The sequence below is a fragment of the Adiantum capillus-veneris genome, chromosome 16 (assembly GCF_014529385.1).
Source record: "Adiantum capillus-veneris isolate H3 chromosome 16, ASM1452938v2, whole genome shotgun sequence".
Classification (NCBI taxonomy): domain Eukaryota; kingdom Viridiplantae; phylum Streptophyta; class Polypodiopsida; order Polypodiales; family Pteridaceae; genus Adiantum; species Adiantum capillus-veneris.
The window spans coordinates 21,908,649-21,929,968 of record NC_140946.1 but is presented as its reverse complement, the minus strand read 5'-3'; the positions used below and the strand labels follow the sequence as shown (position 1 = coordinate 21,929,968).

Here is a 21,320-nt window from a genome sequence, read left to right as displayed (position 1 = left end):
GAACAAAAGTCATGCCCTGCCTTGTAGTCTGTATGTGTCGACCAACCAAACGCATAGGCATGGGGAATCGGAGACAGATAACAAACCTTGTAGTTTTGTCGAGGTGGAGTGCTTGTGTACTTGAAACATCTACTGTTGCAAATATATATGCTTTCTATGACACACATCACAGGAGTTAACACAAGTATAAAATATGTAGAGACGTTTAAAGTGAACGTAATGAGGAGGAAAGTTTTTTTGTTTTTGTGAGAATTGAGTCAGAATAAATTAGATTTTTTGTGAGAATTGAATCAGAATAATTTATAGTATGAGGAGGAGAGTATTGTTTTGTTTTTGTGAGAACTGAGTCACAATGAATTAGAATACGATGAGGAGGAGAGTATTTTTAATGCGGAAGTTTTTATTTCACAAGCTCCAAATCAAGATTAAATTTTCATCATAAGTCATTATATACATTCAAAACCATTAATTTTGGAGGGCCAACAATATAGTCTATTTTTTTAAACTTTTGTTAGAGATTTGACTAAAAGGGACTTGTGTTTTCTAGGATGAAGGTTTTTCTTAACACTAGGTCTGTGTCCTAGTAACCAAGACTCTGTGAGACTGTGTCCTAATATACCAAGACTCGTGTAGCTCTCAACTTTCAAGGCAAGCGTGGTGATTATTCATCACTTGTTTTATTGCAAAGTTAATGGGAAATGGTAAATGAGACGCATGGTTAGCATAGCAAAAGCCATGGAAGCTTGACATCTATTGCCTATAATGGTTGCATTTGCCTCTTTGTTACAAGCCTCTCTACATCTATTTCAAGCTTGCCATGCCTAGTTAATAGTTAAAAGCATCAAATGGTTCCACTTTTGCTAGAAAAAAGTTGCTCTTTTTTTGTCGGCATGTGCCTGTAGAAAATGTTATGTGAAAATGATATGGCAATGATGGTTAAAATATCTTCCCTACAACTAAGGTCCTTGATAGCAAGTAGAATTTTCATAAAGGAGGTTCCAAAATAACTCGGCCATCTTCATTCTCAACTTTGTCGAAAGCCCTACCTCATTCAGGGCTCCTAAACTATAGAGAAGTTCCATGGCCGATATTGGATCCTCTGAAGGTAAAATTGAAGGCCAATAGATCGTCGATGCCCATAGCCTTCGATTGCAAAGTTGTATTATCCATATTTATTCTCTTAATTTCAGGGACAATTATTGTTAACATTTCATTCATGTATGCAGTCTCCGTGTACACACGATATCACTTTCCTAGTTATGTTCTGCCTGCTCCCTTGCTCTTTGCTTTGCAAAAGATTGAGAAATGGGCGTGATGAAAAGTGAGTCTAACTCGAGCTTAGGACTATAGCACTAGAAATAAGGAGTATAATCAATTATAGATATTGGGACCCAACCCCTTCATTCTCTCATACAAGATCTGACACGTTGTATCAATTTCATGTCCTATAAAATAGAGAAGATATTACCTTTTGTCTTAATAAATGTATCTGCATAATAGAAATACATGTAGCATCTAGATAGCGATTCTCTAGTTGCTTTGCATACAAAATTTTGACAAGAAACCTTCATCTAGAATAATGAAAATGTTACATTCATAAAAGTACCCAGAAAACTTGTCAACATCAAGTGTAGTTGCGGGACTATAAGACACTTCATCAAGCACGATAACCAAATATATTGAGAGTCCTCCGTAATCTCCTTGCAAGTATTGTAATGGAAATGGCCTATGAACTTTGAGAGTATTGGAATTAGGATAAAGCACTTTTGTGAGATTACTTTGTGAGCATAGCGGGTGAACTTAATTGATGGTAGCAACATACACATGGTACTTAGTCAACTTGGCATGAACAATACTTTTGCAATAGAGAGAGTTTAGAGCAACATAAACATGGTACTTAGTCAACTTGGCATGAGCAATACTTTTACAATAGAGAGAGTTGAGAGAACATGACAACCGTTTGACGACTGGATTTATGTGGAGCTAGAGGTCCTCCTCCAATAGGCATTTGTAGTATAGTTTCTCCCATCAAGAGAGACTTGGTACAATACAATCTTTGTGTTCCTTGTGACCTAGGTGATGCAATGAAGATGGAAAGCTTCATGCATCACGAGCATAACATAAACTTTGTAGAAAGCATTAACTATCCCAAGCCTCAATCCCAAGGCCTCAAACACCTTTGAAGGTGGAGAGAGCTAGCGGGGAATGAGGGTAGGGAAGAGGAAGAAGAAACATTCCATAGGAGAAAGAAATAGTTTCTCACTTGTCATCACTCTTCTTGCTAACAAGCTTGGAGAAGGAGATGAAGTTCCTCTACTTTCACCAAGTGAGAATACTTGAAAAAAAATGAGTGTGTGAGAGGTGTATAACCCCCCAAGCATACCCCTTGCTTGCTTTGGGCGAGCCCTTCTTTTTGCTCAAGTCTCAAGCTCATTGAACCCCTCTCCCCCTAGAGAATCATATGCACCATGCATTTCAAGTACATGGGCAGTCTTTGGACAAGTGTCTTCCTTACCCCGTAGAGAGAGAGAGAGCTTGAAAATATATAGATATTTGTTGAAATGAACTAGAAGCTCATTGGACCCCTCTTTAGCCCAGCCAATAGGATTCAAGCACACCATGTGGCTAAGCATAGGGAGAGTCTTACATGTGTCCATGTGCCCCTTGAGAAATGGGGTGCCCTTTGGGTGAGTGGGAGGTTAAGTCAAAGATTCCCCTAACTTTGGGGCTTTCCCCCTCCTTTGTAGGGTCTCTTTTTTACTCAAGCACCTTACCGCGCATGCATGGGAAGCTTCTCAAGAACCTTCCCCATCAAGAATGACAAGCACCTTAGTCATCAAGCACGACAAGCACCTTAGTCAGCAAGCATGACAAGCACCTCAAGCACCTTAGTCAGCAAGCACGACAAGCACCTCAAACTTAAGTCAGGTTCCCACCTCAAGCTCAGCCCTAGCTTGCTAAGGTCAAAGGGATTTTAACACTAGCCATTGGATGTCTTTAACGAAGCTAACCCTAAGGTCTTTTAAGCTCCATTAACTAGCCGTGCTCTTTGACAGACCAGCTCTCATTTGGACCCCTTTACCATTGGCCCCGTGTTGAGATAGATCCGTAAGTACATGTCTATATTCTAGCCCTTGTTCCCGTTTATTATCCCACGTTAAATGAGCAGTTTAATATGAGAAAATCATTTGGGTTGGTTAGATATTAGATTTTATGACATTACCTCTCTCTTGAAATCATAGTTGTCCTTGACTATGAGATAGAAGAGATAAAGTCTTAGTAATTAGTCAATTTTTCTTAGCGGGTAGAGGATCCCTTTTTACGCTATGACATCATTCCAAGATGGATGACTAATCCATTTGGTGCTCGGGAGACATAGCTACCGCAAGCATGTCTGCTCTTTGGTCCATTTCATTCTGCCAAATAGAGTGGCAAATTCTACTTGGTGTTTGAGAGACGTCGTCATCACAAACATGATTCTAAGTATGCATACTACTTAAATTTGTGCACAATAAAAAGAGAATTAGTCTTATAAGACAAAAACATTGATCATTTAAAAGAAACATGTACATTTGCTTACTCTAATGTAGCATTGTAAGCATTGACAAGGTTCATACTATCCTTAAGTTGTATTCCTTACATCCATCTAGCATCTTCAAAAGGATAATTTTTAAACTTAATAAGATACCACCGAATAATCTTACCATGTCGTAGTACCTTGTCTTCATGCTGAAGTATAGCTTCGGGTTGTAGCACCTCTTCTTGGTCTTCGATTTTGGGAGGGTCTTCAATAATTTGTTCACTTGGTGGCTCTCCTTTGTAGGGCTTAAGTAGGCTCACATGGAAAGCATTGTGTATGAGCCAATGGCAGCTTGAGTTGATAAGCCACCTCATTGATTGGCTTCAAGATTTGAAAAGGACTATAGTATCTTTTTGCTAGTTTAGCATATTACTTTTGATGGCTTGTAGGATCTTTGTCCGTCGTTTGCCTCAATCAAGCCTTGGGAAACTTAGGTAAGACCCAATCATTTTTTTTGAACTTTAAGGCCCTTCTGTGCTTATCAACAACAGTTGTTTGTCTTTGTTGAAAGATGGATATAGCCTCCTTAATCTTTTGAAAAGATTATTATAGATCATGGCTATACTCATCTGCAACGAAGATACATATACTTTAAGTAGCAAGGACTTTTAGGTCTTCCCTCTATGAATTCAAAAGGTGCTTTTCCCATAGAAGTGTGGACAATATTATTGTACGCATACTCTATAAGAGGTAAGTAAATTCCCATTGTGAGCATTGATCTGCTTCTGTAACATAGGTCTTTAGTAGATCAAGAATCGTAAGATTGGCTATCTCACTTTGGCCATCCGTTTGTGGGTGATAGGCCGAAGAGAAATTCAATCTTGTACCTAGATTTTCAAAGAGACCTTTCTAGAAGTTACTGGTCATTCTAGGATCTCTATCTGACATGATGGATGTTGGCAATCCATGCTGTTTGAAATTCTAGAATATGGAGAGTTGCCATTTGGTGTGTCTTAATAGTCTTTTTGACAGGAATAAAGTGTGCTTGCTTGCTAAACTTGTCAACTATTGTCCATATTCATGTATTCCCATGGATAGACTTGGGTAATCCAAAGATAAAATCCATGGATATACTCTCCCATGGTGAATTAGGGATTGGCAATGGCTAGAATAATCCAGGTTGCTTCCCTCTATCATACTTAGTCTTTTGGCATACCACACATTTGGAAGCATGCTCTTGTATGTCCACTTTCATGGTAGGCCAATAAAAGCACGTCTTTACTCCTCGAAGAGTAGGTTGAATGCCTCTATGCCCCGCACAGGGAGGAGCATGGGATTCATATATAACTTTCTCGCGAAGGGAGTGGGCAACGCGCCTATTGCCATCGAGAATATAACTATCTTACAAGATGAATGGTTCCTCTTTCTTTCCCAAAGCAAGGGCTCTCATGATGTCTTTAAAGTCAGGGTCGGTAGCATACTCATCTATCATATAAGATAGATCATTGTGCATTGCTATAGACACAACATTAATGTAATGGAAGTGGCCTATGAACTTTGAAAATAGCGGAATTACGAAAATTAGAGTGAGCCTTAGATTACTTTGAGAACATAGAGGGTGAACTTAATTGATGGTAGCAACATGAACATAGTACTCAATTAATTGGCATGAACATAGTACTTAATTAACTTGGCATGAACATAGCACTTGATTGATGGTAGCAACATGAACATAGTACTTAATTAACTTGGTATGAACAATACTTTTGCAAGAGAGAGAGTATTAGAGAACATGATAATAGTTGAGGACCAGATTTACTTGGAGCCGGTCCCCCCTCCGGAAGGCGTTTGTATTATAGATTCTCCTATCAAGAGAGACTTGGTACAATACAATCTTTGTGTTCCTTGTGACTTGGTGATGCTATGAAGATGGAAAGCTTCATGCATCACGAGCATAACATAAACTTTGCAAAAAGCATTAACTATCCCAAGCCTCAGTCCCAAGGCCTCAAACACCTTCGAAGCTGGAGAGAGCTAGCATGGAATGAGGGTAGGGAAGAGGAAGAAGATTCATTCATAGGAGAAAGAAATAGTGCCTCACTTATCATCACTCTTCTTCCTTAGCATATCATAATAGCATAGTAATGAAGATGAAGAAGATGGCAAGCTTAAGCATTGAAGCGCGGCTCTTGGTTGGATTTGCATTCCATAGCCAAGATTGTTGGTGTAGGCTCTCAACTTCTCAACAAGCTTGGAGAAGGAGATGGAGCTCTTGCACTTTGCACTCCACACCATGAGAGAATGTGTGTGTGTGTGGGAGAGTGTACCCCCTCTCAAGCTTGGTCCATCTCTCTCTCTCTCTCTCTCTCTCTCTCTCTCTTTGGACATGTGTCATCTTTTTTCTCTTTGAGAGAAAGAACTTAATTATTTATTTTTATGCATCTAAATTCTCATTGGACCCCTTTAAAGCCTATCCAATAGGATTCAAACACATCATGAGGGCCACATGTGGAGAATTTTGACATGTGTTTTTTATGCTTCTTAAGTCATTTGGTTTGAATTGAACACTTCAAGCACTTAGCCAATTAAGGATGGAAACCATTTATGCCTCTTGAGAGTTTATCTTTGAATTGAACACTTCAAGAACCTTAGTCATTTAAGCATGACAATCACCTCAAGCTTGGGCAAGGTTCCCACAAACACTTTAAGCACTTTAGTTAGCAAGCCGACAAGCACCTCATTCTTGGGTAGGACTCCCATCTCAAGGTCATCCCTAGCTTGCCTAAGGTCAAATGACTTTTTAACACTACCTTTTGAAAGTCTTTAATGAAGCTAACCCTAAGGTCTTTTAAGCTCTATTAGATGCATGTTGCTCTTTGATAGACTACCTTCTTTTGGATCCCTATTGAGATGTAACCATATCTCCTCTTGGTCCCTTGTTGAGGTAAATTTAGAAGAACTTATTGCACATTGCTCTTTTGGTAGACCATCTCCTTTTGGACCCTTATTGAGATGCAACCATTTCTCCTTTTGGTCCCCTGTTGAGATAGGTCTAGAATCACATATCTATATCCTAACTCTTGTTCCCCTTTTCTCTTCCCATATTAAATGATCACTTTATTATGAGAAAATCTCTTGGTAAAGTTAGATATTATATTTTATGACATTACCTCTCTCTTGAAATCATAGTTGTCCTTGACTATGAGATAGAGAAGATAAAACCTAGTCATTAGTCCATGTTTCTTAGCGGGTAGAAGACCCCTTTTTACCCTATGACATCATTCCAGAATGAATGATTAATCTATTTGGTGCTTGGGAGACTTAGCTGCCACAAGCATGTCTGCTCTTTAGTCCATATCATACTTCCAAAGTAGAGTGACAAGTTCTACTTGGTGTTTGGGAGATGTCGTCACCACAAACATGATCCTAAGCATGCATACTTCTTAAATTTTGTGCACCATAAAAAGAAGAGAATGAGTTTTATAAGACAAAAACATTGTTCGTTTAAAATGCATTTTCATTTGCTTACTCTAGTGTAGCATTGTAAGCATTGACAAGGTTCATATTATCCTCAAGCTAGGTTCTTGCACCCATCTAGCATCTTTAAAAGGATAATTCTTAAACTTAACAAGATATTATTGGGTAACGTTACCGTTTCTTAGTACCTTGTCTTTGTGTCAAAGAATCGGTTCGGGCTGCAATGCCTCTTCTTGATCTTTGATCTTTGGCGGGTCCTCCATTACTGGTTCTTTTTGTGGCTCTCCTTTGTAAGGCTTGAGAAGGCTCACATGGTTAGCATTGTGAACGAGCCAATGATTGGGCAACTTTAACTAATAAGCCATCTCATTCATTGACTTAAGAATTTTAAAAGAAAGGACCATAGTATCTTTTTGCTAGTTTAGCATAATACTCTTGGTGGCTCATAGGATTCTTGCCCGTAGTATGCCTTAGACGAGCCTTGAGAAACTTTAGCAAGACCCAATCATTTTCCTTAAAGGCTAAGGCTCTTCTGTGCTTATTAGCAACATCCCTTTTTGCCTTTGCTTTGAGATGGATATAACTTCTTTAATATTTGGAAAAGATTCTTGTGAGTCTCGGCTATATTCATTAGCAGCAAAGATCTTCCCATGTACTTTAAGTAGTAAGGGACTTTTGGATCTTCCCTCTTTAACCTCAAAAGGTGCTTTCCCCATAGAAGTATGTACAATGTCATTGTATGCATACTCTATAAGAGGTAGGTACTTCTCTCATTGAGAACGTTGATCTACTTCCATACATAGGCTTTCAGTAGATTCAAGAATCGTTAGGTTAGTTATTTCACTTTGGTCATCCGTTTATGGATGATAGGCCAAAAGAAAAAATTAATCTACTTCCTAGATTCTCAAAGAGACCCTTCTAGAAATGTTGTTAACCAAATTTGTGTGTTTACTTAGTGTATTCTTTGGCAATTCAAAACCTTAGTTGCTACTCCTCATAGCCTTTTGAAATCAGTACTTAAGCATCTACTACACCCACGGCTTGAATTGATTAATTAGAGAGTAGTGGATTGGGTCTAACATAGCAGAGTTGCCGAGGGATAGCTCCTTTCGGACTTCTTATGGCTCAATAATAGTAAAGCTGTAGGAAAGTCTAAAAAGACTCCATTATTGAGACCAAAATTCCCAAGATGTGCACTAAATCACACATAATGGGCTAAACAAAATCGATAATAGATCCCAGTCCCACTTACCCTAATAGAATTAACAAAATCAACCATCAATAGGCTACTTAAGGACCTTAAGCAAGAAAAGAGAAACCAAATGCTTTGATACCAGTGTAATGGAAATAGCCTATGAACTTTGAGAGTAGCGGAATTAGGAAATTAGATAAAGCACTTTTGTGAGAGTACTTTGTGAGCATAGCGGATCAACTTAATTGATGGTAGCAACATAACATGGTACTTAGTTAACTTGACATGAATAATACTTTTGCAAGAGAGAGTTTAGAGAACATGACAACCGTTTATGACCAGATTTATGCGGAGCCGGTCCCACCTCCAATAGGCATTTGTATTATAGTTTCTCCCAACAAGAGAGACTTGGTACAATATAATCTTTGTGTTCCTTGTGACCTAGGTGTTGCAATGAATATGGAAAGCTTCATGCATCACGAGCATAACATAAAATTTGTAGAAAGCATTGACTATCCCAAGCCTCAATCCCAAGGCCTCAAACACCTTCGAAGGTGGAGAGAGCTAGCGCGAAATGAGGGTAGGGAAGAGGAAGAAGAAACATTCCATAGGAGAAAGAAATAGTTCCTCACTTATCATCACTCATCTTGCTAGCATACATAATAGCATAGTAATGAAGGTGGAGAAGATGGCAAGCTTAAGCATTGAAGCATGGCTCATGGTTGGATTTGCATTCCATAGTCAAGAGTGTTGGTGTAGGCTCTCAACTTCTCAACAAGCTTAAAGAAGGAGATGGAGTTCCTCTACTTTCACCAAGTGAGAATACTTGAAAAAAATGAGTGTATGAGAAATGTATATCCCCCAAGAATGCCCCTTGCTTGCTTTGGGAGATCCCTCCTTTTTGCTCGAGTCTCAAGCTCATTGGACCCCTCTCCCCCTAGCCAATCATATGCACCATGCATTTCATGTATATGGGTAGTCTTTGGACAAGTGTCCTCCTTACCCCTTAGAAAGAGAGAGCTTGAAAATATCTAGATATTTGTTGAAATGAACTAGAAGCTCATTGGACCCCTCTTTAGCCCAGTCAATAGGATTCAAGCACACCATGTGGCTAAGCATAGGGAGAGTCTGACATGTGTCCATGTGCCCCTTGAGAAAGGGGGTGCCCTTTGGGTGAGTGAGAGGTTAAGTCAAATATATCCCCTAACTTTGGGGCTTTCCCCCTCCTTTGTAGGGTCTCTTTTTGACTCAAGCACCTTACCCCCCATGCATGGGAAGATTCTCAATCACCTTCCTCATCAAGCATGACAAGCACCTTAGTGAGCAAGCACGACAAGCACCTCAAACTTAAGTTGGGTTTCCACCTCAAGCTCAATCCTAGCTTGCCTAAGGTCAAAGAACTTTTAACATTAACCATTGGAGGTCTTTAATGAAGCTAACCCTAAGGTCTTTTAAGCTCCATTACCTAGCCATGCTCTTTGACATACCATCTCTCATTTGGACCCCTTTACCATCGACCCCATGGTGAGATAGATCCGTAAGCACATGTTTATATTCTAACCCTTGTTCAGGTTAATTATCCCACATTAAATGATCAATTTAATATGAGAAAGTCATTTGGGTTGGTTAGATATTAGATTTTATGACAAATATAATAACAAGGAAGGACTTGGAGGCTACAACAATGACTTGGTACGTGAGTCGTGTCAAAAGCCTCCATGGCAAGGCATGCAAAGTACATAAGTCGAGGAAGAAGATGGGCAAGCATTTAGTACGTTGCGCTCTCATGAGAACACAACCATGCCTCTCCACCTCAAATTAGCAATTGTGCCCTGCTTGATCACAACTTTTGTTATGACGAGCAAAGCTATGCTCTCATCTTTGAAGACAAGCTATGCTCCACCAAGCTTCATGAAAAACTACATGGTCGCTTCCACCTCATCCAACCACTGTTGTTGCACCTGGTGCAAGGTGGCTCTCAAAACACAAAGCACGAACATCTTCGTGAACAATTGGAGAGTTGAATAAAGAAGTAGGATATGCAGCTCTATTTATAAGACCTATGCAAGAGAGCATCAATGTTTTTTATCTTGTATAAAGTGCATGCAAGAGAGGCGACAAGAAAAGTAGTCAATCAAAGTAGGCAACGAGCTTTTAATGTAGTTGACAGTCAATGCAAATCTTTGATTCTCTAATAGAGTCTCATTTCATCCACAAGCATCCGATAGTGCATGGGTGATGGCACACAATAGAGAAGGGATTTTCGGTTTGCAAAATCCACAGAGAGTAAGAACGATAGATCTATGGGGTCATTCAGAACAATAGGGCAAGGTGGTTCTAAGACATAGTAGCGACATACATTGTTGCTTTGCTGGATCCCCCAAGCACTAGCTTGGAGGATGTGCTAGGCACTTGAATGACTTATAAGTGGTGCCAAGCTGCCAGCTTGTATTTACTATGTTGCACTTACATCAGTGCCTTGATGTCCTTGGTTCACTGCTCTCGCTCCTCATCATCTCATGATCTCTTCCTGATGAGAGTGTCACAACTTTGCCCTCTTCCCGAATCCCTGCCTCCTATAGATCTGTACCAACATACCAAACTCTACATCTTATTGCTTTTGTTTAATTTATGTTCAACTGAGATGCACTATATTAAGAGATTTAATAATTTCTCGATTAAATGCACTGTATCATTTCACCTTATAACCCATCTTTGCATAAGTAAGGGGTTCTACATAGACCCTCATGCACCATAAGATTTTCTTGCTCTTTTGAAACCAAAAAAATCAAAATGAAAGCAATGGTAAGTGCATTGTGTTTAAGATTGTCCCAAAAGAATTTGCCAAATAGGAAGAAAGTTGAGAAGTTAGACCTATTGCACTTTGTGGGTCTATGCCTATTAGATCACTGTGTGGTGTTGTGTATTTCGTTACTTTTATAGATGAAGTGACTTGTAAAGTTTGGGCATGAGGATCATACCACACTCTCTCTTTGATCAAGGTGTTGAAGAGAGTGAAATAAGAGGAACAAGAATCCCTCTCTAATTATGGATGGTCTATAGTACAAAGAGGAGATGTTTTCTCATTTCTTGTTTGACCAATCTTTGATCAGGATGTGTCACCAAATTTGATTTTGGTTACTTAAATTATTTTCTCTCTCTAGCATTGACCATTCCAAAGAGAGAAAATAAAGAGTGGAAGGACTAAGATTACGAAGATGGTTGTAATGTGCGTTTCAAAACCTTAGTGTGAAAAAAGGGTGAAACAACCTTCAAAAATACCAATGCAATTAGTCCAATGTGCATCTCAAGACCTTAGGGTGTCAAAAGGACGATCCAACCTTTAGAAGTGCCAATGCAATTCCATCCGGAACAAAATGTGCTTTACGGGAGCAAAATGAATTAAAAACAGGTCTCGAATGCCTCCGCAAGTGTGCGGGAATGTTAGCTCAAACGGACATGTGGGTTAGATTGAACATGGCTCCAGTACCCTTATTTATCCTTTCGCACACACCTCTTAAGGAAGAGTGGTGCATACTCCTTAAGAGAAAAGTAGTGGGTAAAGAACTAAAGGAAAGGTTGAAAAGTGGCTAAATTCTCAAAAGGAAACTCAGTGAGACGTTTTTCCAAATATCTCACAATAGAGAGCCGATCTCAAAAAATGACCTACATTTTGGGCTAAAAATGATGAGATCTACAATAGTGTTGGAACACATTTTGAATGGAGATGCTGAAAAGGATGCAAAATGGGAAATATTGCTACATAGAAACTTAATCGCAACCTGCAAAGCAAGGCTTCTCTCTCTCAAAAATCTCACTCTCCTCTCTCTCTCTCTCTCTCTCTCTCTCTCTCTCTCCCCACCCCGTCGAGCTCTACCTGCGGTCCATGAGTGCCTTTATAGGCTACTAGCATTCTTGATGATATCTTGGGTCAAGACATTCACTAATCCTCTTAGCAAGAAAATTTATTGGCATCTAGCTTTTAACATTTTTTTAAAGCCTTAGTCCTCAAGAGGTTAATAGGATATGGGCAAAATTTCTCTTTGTATGATATTTCTTGGTGCAAATTATTTTATATGATAAAAAATTTAGTGGGCATCAAGTTTAGGGCCTTGTTATCCAATGGATGTTACACAAAAGACAATCAAATTAAGCTATTTTTATAGCTTTGAAGATCATGATTGGATATTGAGCAACAAAATATTCATGACCCTGCAAAGAAGGTGGGTTGTCTATTTGATTAACCAAACCAAAATACTTATCATCCTTACCACCCATGTCAAGGACAAAATCTTGGTTGTTTTTCTATGTCTCTAAGAGTTATGATAGCAAAATAAAATTTTCTTAAGCATGTTCTTTACGTACCCCTAGTTATTATGAAAGTGTATGTGCATAAGTACACAATTCCACCTTGTTAGAGATAAACACAATGGCCTTACAAAGTGCTTGCAATAAGACCATCTCTAAACTTCTATATACACAATATGATATGATGTTGTACCTATGTTGTGATCTCTTTGTAAGCAAGTTGTGAGCCCTATCCGAATAGGTGGGATTGCGCGAGAATGTCAAGCATGTTCTAAGAGTAGGTGGAGTGTCATCAACGACCCATGAGCAGGTCAAACAGGGAGAGGAGGGAAACTATTTCTTGATGTCAATCATGTAGTAACCTAATCGTGCACATATCCCTTTCCCTTGTTTTCAATTTGGCCTCCTATGCAACTTTTTTTTATCATGGTAGTAGTGTGCATGATAGTGTTTGCTGTTCAAAATAAAAATCATTTTCCAAACCTGAAAAAATGAATTGTACTTTCAAATAGGAATTTTTATGAAAATTTAATTAATATGATTTTAAAAATCACACTAATTTTCACTAAGTATAAATGGATTTTTCCTTTTCATGAGGTTACCAAGCATTCTAAGAGGGAGCATATTAAGTCGAGACACATTCGTTTTTTTGTAGTATTGGAGGTGGGCCAATGAGCTCTTAATCCTATGATGTATACACTTTATTGTGATAGAGAATCTGATCTAGAAATGTCCTTATATGAGGCACATATTTCAAGGTACCAAGATATGCAATGCTCTTTTTTAGTAATCGGGGACAAGCATGCATTATAAACTATTCTTACACATTTTCATATGCAAACAATATGAAGATATAATGACAATAGTGGTGTTAGAGAAAAGTATCTAAGGTTGGTGATCGATTTATCTTCTCAAGATAACAGATGTTAAGCCCACCTCTCACATCCCCCCTCCCCCCCAAACCCCCCTTGTACACTTACATATTACCATAGGAAAATACACAGTGATCTGCTAAGGCTCATAAACTACTCACTTAAAAGGTTTTACGAGAGGAACAACATGAAAGTCACATCATAAAGATACAAATTTACATTTACACAATAAACTTATAGTGAATAGATACATAAGTGGTATCAACACCTACATACATGACCTTTTGTGACCTAACTCTTGAAGGAAACTTGCACCTTGCCGACGTACATGGCCTTTTGTGACCCAATTCTTGGTTGCCTAAGATGCCAACTTTGATGCCCTATGTTAAGCAGAAACACCACACACACACTTGTTAAGTTCACTCAAAGCAAGTATAGGCTACTTTGGACATGTGGCTTAGTTAAGCTTAGTAAACCAAGACTAGAGTCAACTTACTGAATGAGGAAGGGCTGATCTAACCTTAGTCTTTAGCTTTTCCATTTCATTTAATATAAACCATCAACTAACCCTTTTATTAATTAGCTCGGGTGCAAGACCTTCGCATAAACCTTAGAGGCTTATGAGGCTGACTCGGAGCTCCAACCTACCTGCTAATTTAGGACCTATTAAATTAACATAATATTTGGCAAAAATAAAACTCACCCTTTGGGCTTTAAAACTTTCATCTCCTATCCAAACCTTAGCACAGTTATTTGGAGGTGCTGCCAAGCTGCTCCCAAAACTTACTAAATTTAGAAATTTTGTGGTAAGTTAGAAATTCACTCTAAGGCTTCTCAGACTTCATACTTAGATTCTAAAGAGTTAATCTAATGACTTGAGCTTAGCATTTTCACTTTATATTTTTAAACTCCTATAATTGCTCTCGAGCATCTCATGTGTCATGTACCTTTGATCAAGGCTCCTTGGGATATATTTATCCTTCCTTGATGTGTACCTATGACTGAGATAAATATATAGCAATTACCCTTGCTCTTTTATGGATTTTCCCCTTTTGGTCCCAAGCCTTGACTTGTTAGTTCATTAGCACTTAATCAAATTTCACTTGTTATTTTTCTTAGACTCAAGTGGCCAATTTAAGTTGAAAAATACTTTCATAAGGTTAGAAATTAATATTCATGACATGGAGGCCTTTTTAAACTTGCTTTGTACCATCCATGTACGGAGCCTCACTCCTTGAAACTCGAACAATGATTTGCATGCCTTGTGTACCTTGATCCTCATGCCTTGATATGGACTTTGCACATGCGTAACTCCTTGAATTTGAGCTTCTCCTCTATGCATGGATTTGCATAGACTTTGCATGAAACTTTGGTAATATCGATCTTCTTCGTCAAAATTCTAAAAGGCCAAAATTGCATTATTTGACCAATCTATGCAGAATAACTCAAAATCAACGAGAAATCTACAAAAACTTTGCTCTAAAGTTGGGGATCACGATGATTTTAGTAAGGCACGCTGGTAGTATATATAAACTTCTATACTTATGTATTCAAAAAATAGAAAGTGCCTGGTTTAGAATCCTGAGAGGAACTATGAAGTACAGAGAGAGAGACCTTCTCCTCCTTCCTCTACCATAGCTTTGATACCAATGTGAAACAAAGGGTTATGGCCTAGAACTCTCCACCCATCAAACACATATATAGTAGGGTACGGGGATACCATCCAGAACTATGGTCTTACTAATGGAGTTTTTTGGGGCTTGCCTCTGGCTTAACCATTATTGAGCTATTAGCAAGCTCGATAGGAACCGATGCTAGCCTCGCACTGTTAAACCCACTCCACTACTCTTTGCAATTAACAATATTCTAAACCACGAGTGTAGTTACTGAAGTATTAATTTTCAAGGAATAAGAGGAGTGGTAGTTAAAGTTTTGGAAGTGCCAAGGAAAGAGTTAGCATACACATATAAAGAAATTTAATCATGGCCCAATATAATCAAGAGATGTAATTAATATTGACAACTTGGATCTGGCTTGTGGTATAACATTTGATGATCATTGCAGAGTCATCAACTACCTTGTTGACAAGTTACAAGAAGCAATGGGAAACCCTATTTTGCAAGTGGAGGTTCAAAGCCAAATTCAATCCCTTCCAGCTCAAGTTCCCCCAATTGCCCAAGAAGAGAGAATTCCTCCTAGGCCTCCTAGTGAGATCTCCAAAGAGGAATCTCTTTGGGTAATGAGGAGGAGATGTTGAAGGGACCTCCAAGGCAAACTGTTTGAGAAGAAGAAGTGCACCTTGAACTTTCAAGATAGATGTATCAAAGTGACACTCCATTTACCTTTGAAAGTGATGCGGACCAAAGAAGACGGCGGTCATCTACTCATCCCAAAAAAGAGAGGAAGTCATCAAGCACTCCCTCCCATGCTAACTCAAAGAAGGGAGAAAGAAATCCAAGCAAGATGAAGAAAAAAAAGGGGTCATCATCTTTGCCTTCCTCCTCCCCTTTTTCTTCATCATCATCACCATTTTCTGACTCGGAGAACAGTAACTTTCCACCCACCAAGAGAGAGAGAAGAGAATGGTAAATGGAGGAGCTATACAGCATGGAAGAGGTCATGTAAATTGAAGAACTTCAAAGAGGGAGAAAAGAACATCAGCTTTCTTACCTATGATGGAACCTTCGGAGCAACTCACAAAGTACTGGCCTTTATCCACAATTTGACATGGCTTTTGGAGATGAATATTTTTTGGAATCTTCAAAGCTTTGAAATGTTTCTATGAATTTTCAAAAGTCTGGTGGGCAAGCCTACATAATCAAGGTGAAGAGGTGCAAGGACTTGGAAAGCTTTGAAGATTTCTATACAAAGCATTTTCTTCCAAGTGATGCCAAAGACAAATTCCTCATGGAATAACAAAGCTTGAAGATGGCCCCATATGACTGTGTCCAAAAGTTTGTGGAATCTACAAAAAGATATACTTTGCAGAACAAAAGCAGCAATTTTGTGATGGCCTATATGAGGAGATGAGTGAGTATGTCAACTCATAGAGACCTAAAACTATTATAGAGGTCATACATCATACTATGGTCGCTTCGAGGATTCATTTTCAACAAGAGACCAAGAAGGTCTCAAAGCCAACGAAAGTCAAACAATCAAGTGAGCCAAAGGGGAAGAACAATACAATGCAAAATTATCGAGAAATTATCCCAAGGTTAACTACGACGACGACAACAACAACAAAGGAAAGGCGAAAGAAAAGGGCCACAAATGTAAAAATAAACTTTCTCCTAAAGAGGTTGAATGTTATCATAAAGATGAAAAGTGTTTCAAGTGTGGAGAGCAAGGTCATGTTTCTCGAGCATGTCCTAAGAGAAGTGAACGTAATGACCCTCCTAGAGCCACCATGGTGGAAGCTCTAAAAGAGGAAGACCGTTGCAAAGGAGCACCACTCTCTTATGCTCAGGGAAAAGTAAGAGAGCATGATGCTTTCATATTGTTTGACCCTGGCTCTATCCACAACTTCATTTCTATTGAGCTAGCCACCAAGCTAATAATTTGTAACATTTAATGGTCTAGTAACTTGTGTGTAGCGGGAAATAACATAGACATAGTGAGCATTTCATTAAGACTACATTCCTAATGAGCATAGCAAGAGTGCTTGGATATGGAGAGAGCAACAAAAGCATAACACCTAGTTAGATAGGCATGAACAATACTTCAAAAAGAGTGAGAAATTAAGCTATTGACAACAATTGAGGACCGATTTACATGGAGCCGGTCCCCCCCAAAAGGCTTTGTATTATACGTTTCCCCCATCAAGGGAGACATTTTACAATACAATACTTTGTGTTCCTTCAATAACTTGTTGGTACAATGAAGATGGAAGCTTCAAGCACCAAGCTTACACTTGAAAACACAACATCAATTCCCTCACGGTCTCAGACCCAAGACCTCACACACCATGAAGATGGTGAGAGCTAACAAGGTATGAGAGTAGATTGAGAGGAAGAAGGAGTATTCTTATGAGAAAGAACTATGTCTCCTCACATAATCACTCTTAATAGCTTAGCATAGCTTATTAATTAGCATGGTAGAGGAGATGAGCATGCATTGGAGATTGGATCTTGGTTGGATTTGCATCACAAAGCCTAGAGTTGTTGGTGTAGGCCTCCCTTCTCAATCACAAGCTTGGAGTAGATGATGAGCTTTCCATTAAAGCTTGAGAAGGGGATAGTCTTCTTTACTTCACACATGATATTGTGTGAGTGTGTGAGTGATAACACCTTGCAAAATTCAGCCCCCCCTCTCTCTTGGTCGACCCCTCTTGCTATTTGCTCATGTTGGCATCCTATTGGCACCTGCAAAGCTTAGTCAATGATAATTAAGAAGCATAAGTGATAGCCTTGTGACATGTGTCCCCCATTCCCCTTTTGTGAGAGCTAGGTATTTAAATAATGAAATTAAACTCTCATTGGACCCCTTAGTCTTCTGGCCAATAAGAATCAGGCAAGCGAGGGAGACTATCCAATAGTCTTCTAGAGAGCTTAATTTCTATTGGTTCTTTTATCAAGTGTTTTTAAATGAAAGAAACTAAATTTACTCTAGCCTAATTCTCATGGTCCACCTCTATGGCCATCCAATAGGATTTGAATGCACCTTGGGGGCAACTGGGCTAGGGAGCTGACATGTGTCCACTATGCCCTTTGTGTAAAGGGAGCTTGGAAGAGTGTGTGTGTGTGTGTGCGTTTCCTCTCTCATCCCCTACTAATATGGCTCGCCCCCTCCTAGATAAGGATGTGGGAAGACTTCTTAGTCTTCCCCATGACCTTCCAATTCCCCCACACTTTGGCCATTGGACATTACCTTTGAATTTTGGAACCTTAGCATTTTGGAAGTCTTAATGGGCTGAACCTTAGGGTCTTTGAAGCCCATTGATGCACACTGCTCTTTTGTAGATGCCCCCCCCTTTGGATCCCTAATCTCTCTCTCTCTCTCTCTCTCTCTCTCTCTCTCTCTCTCTTATGGGAGCTCTAGAGATAGACTCTATGCTCAAGCTCTTGGCTATGGATGCAAATCCACGTTAATGAAATTTTTTTCTTCTTCATCTCTACTATTCTATTATGCTATGATAAGAGCTTGTTTATCCTAAAATATGTGACAACATATGCATCTACATCAAAGAATCTTGATGGATCATTTTCCTCAAGCAATTCTAGCTTTTGAGTGTCTCAGTCAATTGCTAAACCAAACAAAATGGAGCAACACAAGAAAACAAAGGTATATCAGCCCAAGTACTTATTAAAGCAAGAGAAAGTAAAAAAAAAGTGTTTGTCCCGAGTAGTTTTGTACAAGCTAGCGATCCTGTACCGATTAATGGAAAATCAACATAGAAAGACAAACACATGGGATGGATAGCTTCACAGTACAATGAATAAGAATAGCAGTACTACAAAGGTGATAGACAAGTATAGCTATCAAAGCCAAAGATCACAACATATGAAGTTCAATCAAGACCCTCCCAAGGAAGAAGTCCAAATGAGTGTCAACCTCACACATTCTAGGACATCTAGAAAGATACAATACAGAAGAACAACATTGAGTACTGCTAAAGCCTTCTGCCATCCTCAAGAAGATACAAACCAAAGATGGATTCCAAAGAATATTATTCTTGCACAAGGATTTTATACAGGACATAAAAGAATTTGGCTACCAGTAAAAAGAATACCAACGACAATTACAAACAAGCTGCATGAAGATCTTAAGAGCTCAACAAGACATTGCTCCAAACAAAGTCATCAAAGAAGCTACAAAGATAATAGGAGGATTTGGATTCCTAACTCTTCCAATGATCCCTGCCAAAAGTGAAATGTTGATAATCAAGAGAGGCCTACAACAACATCAAAGGCTCCTTATAGCAGGACTAATTGGAGAATCACATAGATAATGCAATCTTCACAGTCAAAGAAGGGAAACTCAACCAAAATAGCTATGGATTTATAGGTGATTAAACATGTACGGCAAAAGAAACCTTCAATGCTAATTTGGTCCTTCAATAGTCCACTCTTTGGGGATTCAAGCTTATTTGTACCAGAAGAAATTTTTGTGGTAAGCACAACAATGTAAAAATTCAAGTCATCGGGGTGCAAATAAACACTATTTATCATAGTCAGAGTCAGGCTACTGAGCCATAAAATGAGCAAAGCATTAGACCCAAAAGATTCAAGTCTTGATAAAATTTGTGTTAAGAGGCATAGTATTAGGCTTACACTCAAGCTAGAAGAGTGAGCTTATCTAAGTCATGTTGCTCATGCCCGAAGAGATGAGCATAAGATTCGAAGTCTATCGACTTAAAAAAAGATTAGTGGCATAGAGTCCTACACTCATGCACAGTGTGAGTAAGATGAGAGCACATCTCCTCAACAACAAAAACCCTTCTTAAAGGGGTGCCAGCTTGTAAAGCTATGTCATATGCTTTTATAGCTACACCTTTCTTTTTGAAGAACCCCTCAACTTTCTTGCACGTCATATTGTTTTCCATGCATTTATGTGTATGCATATAGGAGGTTTCATCATTGGACATATGCATTTGACACTCTTTTTCTTCCATCTATGCACCTTGAGTGGACTACAACAGGCAAACAAACTTCCCGTATTGCTACCCTTATATTTGTTGCCACCTTATTTCTATGTACATAAGCAAATAATCCATTTAGTACTTTGCTCATATTTCCCATGCTAATTTAGTACTCCATTAATGTGCGTATCTCAAAGGCACTTTTTTCTCAATGGGCTTTTTCCCTTTGGTTATCTCGGTATTATATCGTAATCTAGAATCTCATATGTCTACTTCTCTTGTACATATTTCTGATAAAAAATGAGCTAACCTAGCCATTATACTGCTATAACAGACAGTGAAACAACATCAATCACACCAGAGATCTCCACAAATTTGGAACTTCAAGATACTATAGCAGAAAGAACCTTGCCAACAAATTCATTGAGCAATGAAGACAATACAACCCATCGACAACCAATCAACAACCTTCCAACCTCCATGGATACTTCTCAATAGTGCCTACAAACAGACACTAAAATTGGAAGGGGAAATGTAAATGAGCTAATGTTAGTTACCATATTTATGCTAAAGGCCCAAGCCTAGCGACTGCACATTTAGGCCGAATACAAAGAAACAGTAAAGATTAGAGTTACATATTTTTCCAATATGGCCATGTATTTTAATTTCTCAGTTTATTTCAAGCCATTGTAATAATTATGATGTATTATAAGCTCAATAGTTCCACGCTATAATGAAGATGCCAATTAGTGTGCCTAGGTAGAAGATATAGTAAATGTGGAGCCTTAACGGCCTTGGGCACACGAACAATGCACATTTTAACCCTATGTATATAAAAAAGTGTGTAAATGGGATTAGTGTTCCGAGCCTCATTTGTTGAGAGCACCTCTAGTGAGAGCTCAATTCAGCGTATAGCTATGGATTTGTTGAGCTTCTTTACGCTCATGTGACTTGATTAACACTAATCAATGCTCTTAATTCTCTTTCACTATGCCTCTCTCACTCTCTATTGATGGCCTTTGATGCCTTGATTAACTAGATCACAACTGATTAGTGGTTAATTACTCTCTAATCTTGTGTATTGCCCTCTATTCTTTGTGTGTGTGCATGTAGATTTGATTGAAGCTTGGATGCTTGGTAGATCTATGTGTGTGATCTTGTGATTAGCAATGGTGTGCATCAATGGAATCAGTAGTGTGTTTGATTGAGTTGATTTAAGTGAGGAGAAGTGGAATTGGTGATTGCCAATCTTGTGGCTTAGCTCCTCCATAGGCCAAGGTCACCTCATAGAGTTAATTGTTTGTGTTGCCTTGATTAGCTCACTAATCTTATGTGAGTGTTTCCATGCCCTAGCTAGGTAGATCATCTCTTTGG

General features: G+C 38.9%; 1 pseudogene; it reads right to left on the bottom strand.

Annotated features, from left to right (window-relative positions):
* Positions 1-806: 806 nt before the first annotated feature.
* Positions 807-21,320, bottom strand: part of LOC147438700 (putative pre-mRNA-splicing factor ATP-dependent RNA helicase DEAH5) — a 43,052-nt pseudogene continuing 22,538 nt past the window's right edge.